The sequence below is a fragment of the Sprattus sprattus genome, assembly GCF_963457725.1.
Source record: "Sprattus sprattus genome assembly, chromosome: 14".
In the NCBI taxonomy this organism is placed as follows: Eukaryota; Metazoa; Chordata; class Actinopteri; order Clupeiformes; family Clupeidae; genus Sprattus; species Sprattus sprattus.
The window spans coordinates 3,162,002-3,165,188 of record NC_137912.1 but is presented as its reverse complement, the minus strand read 5'-3'; the positions used below and the strand labels follow the sequence as shown (position 1 = coordinate 3,165,188).

General features: G+C 41.4%; 1 gene segment (V, D, J or C); it reads left to right on the top strand.

Moving 5' to 3' along the window:
- Positions 1-1,118: 1,118 nt before the first annotated feature.
- LOC308375266 (immunoglobulin kappa variable 4-1-like) lies at positions 1,119-1,596 on the top strand. The segment is given in 2 exons: positions 1,119-1,167; positions 1,268-1,596.
- Positions 1,597-3,187: the final 1,591 nt, after the last annotated feature.

Genomic DNA, 3,187 nt, shown 5'->3' with positions numbered 1-3,187 from the left:
GTAATCCTACAATAAGTACCCCTGGACTAGACCAGTGATCTAAACCTTTACTTTTCAATCTGTGCACCTGATTCCACTGTCGGGAATAAAGCCTTCAAACCTTTGTTCCACTGAAGGGAGAATTGCCATATTGTAGAATGTCAAGGTGATGCCTTTCTAAATCCTCCTCTTTTTTAACTCCATGTGTGTTTAATGAGGGAGAGAATTCCACCTGATGTATACACTGTAAGAGATGGTCAGAACACTGTCTGTTTGAAGTGTCTGGACACACATTTGTCTTTTTGGAAGAACACTCACAGAAACACTTTTGTCCGATGTGAATCTCTTAAATTCTATCATTAAACTGACAAAGTAATGACTCAATAACTCAACAATAATGTATTTATTATCAAGTGTGTTGAGGACACAGTATGTTTGACACCCCTGCATTATATGACAGTATGTTGCTTCGTAGCAAATAATGCTGCTTCATCATTTCTAACCACCAAGAGAGCAATCAAAGGATACATATTAGATTTGAGTGCAGACACAGCAGTCTGTTTCCCTCAGGAAAATAATTTCCATACAGTAGATGTGTCATTGGCGTGAGCGGTCACAGTTCTAGTCTAGGGGGGATTTGGGGGGATTGTGGCAGCCACTAAACTCCTGATCTACGGGGCCAAATCCAATAGTCTGGGACTCAATCCAAATTGAGAGGCAGTGAACTCACCGTGACTTAACTCTGACAATCAGTAATGGATACAGGAGTTTACTGATACAATAAACATGATTGTAATTTAAGAGGAACAGTTTGAATTTAAATTGAACTAACAAAACAATAATCAATATATTGTCATGCATAATGTGGACAATGTGTTTGACACCCCTGGTTTACATGGCACTAGTAGCTTTGTATGAAATAATGCTGCTTCATTTCTAACCACTAAGAGATCAAAGGACTCGTATTAGATCACAGTGTTGATACAGCAGTCTGTTTCCCTCAGGAAGATCATTTACATAGGCTACATGTGTCAGTTTGCATGAGTGGTCACAGTTCTAGTCTTGGGGGGATTATTTATAGCCCTGTGAGTTCACCACTTCATGGGTAAGAGCTGATTCTCATAGTGGAGAACTCAACAATGACTTTCATCTTCATGTTCCTCTGGACACTTGTCCTCTGCTTTCAGAGTAAGCTTCTTTTTTTTAATAATTCATCCTCTTTTTAAAAAAAATTAAATAGGTATGTGAGGTTAAATATTTCATTGAATTATTTCTGTTTTCTGAACAGAGTCATATGGACAGGTCACTGTGACTCAGACTCCTGCAGTGAAAGCTGTTCAACAGGGAGGATCAGTCACTCTGAACTGTAAAACCAGCAGTGATGTGTATGGTGCAGGGGGATCAGACCCTTACATATTCTGGTATCAACTGAAACCTGAGGCAGCTCCTAAACTCATAATCCGCTACGCCAAAACACTTCAGTCTGGGACTCCATCCAGATTCAGTGGCAGTGGAACTCACCGTGACTTCACTCTGACCATCAGTAATGTCCAGGCTGAGGATGCAGGAGTTTACTACTGTCAGAGTTACCACAGTAGCTATGTGTTCACACAGTGATAAAGCGCCGTACAAAAACCTCCCTCAGTCAGGCTCCACATGACTGCACTCTGCTGCTGGAGCTCACTGCAGGTGCTGAAGGGTGTGATACACAGTAACTACACAAGTGGACTGGAAGTCATTATTCACATCCTTGCCTATATCAGTTTGCAGTTATGCCATGAGAAAATGACATGAGAAGTACTAACTGAATGATAGCATCCTGCCTGGTGATACTGTATATCCCTACTGGTCTGGCACTGAGTGTTGAGGTGTTTGAGTTTGAGATGACTGATTACCTGAGAAAACATATTGGATCAGTTAATTTAAGCCATGACTGCCATGCCACGGTTACGCTGTTACAGGACTCTGGAGTTCTTCCCAGCTGCAGCAATGCAGTCATGTGCAGCTGCAAGGCAACATTCACTCTGACGATGATTACATCCAGAAGGTGGACATGGATCTCTGGTGTTTGGCCAGGAGGTCGAAGAGACAGCCATAACACAGGGACACCCAACCTGAGCATTTCATTGTGCAAGCATTAACACTGAATATACACTAAAGCTCCAGTTACAACTGTTTTTGATCTGGGTACAACATTCAGTGTGGAGAACAAGCGTAGAGAAATACTGGAGTTATACCATACACCTATCCTGGGGAATATCCCAAACCTGTCTTTCAGGTAAGGAAACAGAATCTCCATAATGACCATAGCAGGAAGATGGAGAAGGAGACAGGCCCAGTGTCCTCTGGTAAAGTGGATTGTGTAACAGTCAGGCAGAGGACTGAACAGTGTGTAGTAGGATGAGTGCACCAGGGGAGATGGATGAGAACAAGGGAACCTAAGATGATGAGCAGAACTGGATTGGACATAACCCTGGCATAATCTCCTTTCTGTTGTGTTCGCTTTTACAGCTTTAACTTCACAATATTCCCTTTCATGTATAGGCAAACAGTAGCTATTATCACTCCCCTCCACTCCTCTCCAGGAAACACGCTAGGCCAAAGTTCTTAATTTACTGATGGATTTATTTCTCTCTTTAATTCATTTGAAATCCAACGTCGAACTGGTTAAAAGCAGTAAAAACACAAACAGACAATCAAACCAAACATTCAAACCTAAAGAAATCAAAGAAATAAAGCATCATAAAGAGACAAACATACCTCGTTGGCTGCATAACGATTGAGAGGGGAAATGAGGCAAGGTAAACGTAATCACACTCATCAGCTTGGGCTCAGCGGTATACTACCATGACCGCGAGCCGGCGTCTCAGGTCTAGTCAGGTGCAATGTATGCTACCATAATAAAGGTGTGTGTGACCCCTGACCCCCATGACCTCACTTCCTACGAAACTAAACCCAATCATGAGAAAGACAAAAGGTAAAACAAACTTATCAAAACGAAAATAATCACCAAAAACAAAACTTGAACAAAGATAAACAAAACAAAATCTAAACAGTTACACTCCCACCAAATCATAACTGATTTCACTCAAAAAAAATCATAAATGGTTCAAACTATTATAACCCTATATGGCAAACTGTGCAAAGTACAGCATTATTGAGCCTCAAGCAGCACGACAATCCTTTGAACCGTTCTGTCAAGATACAC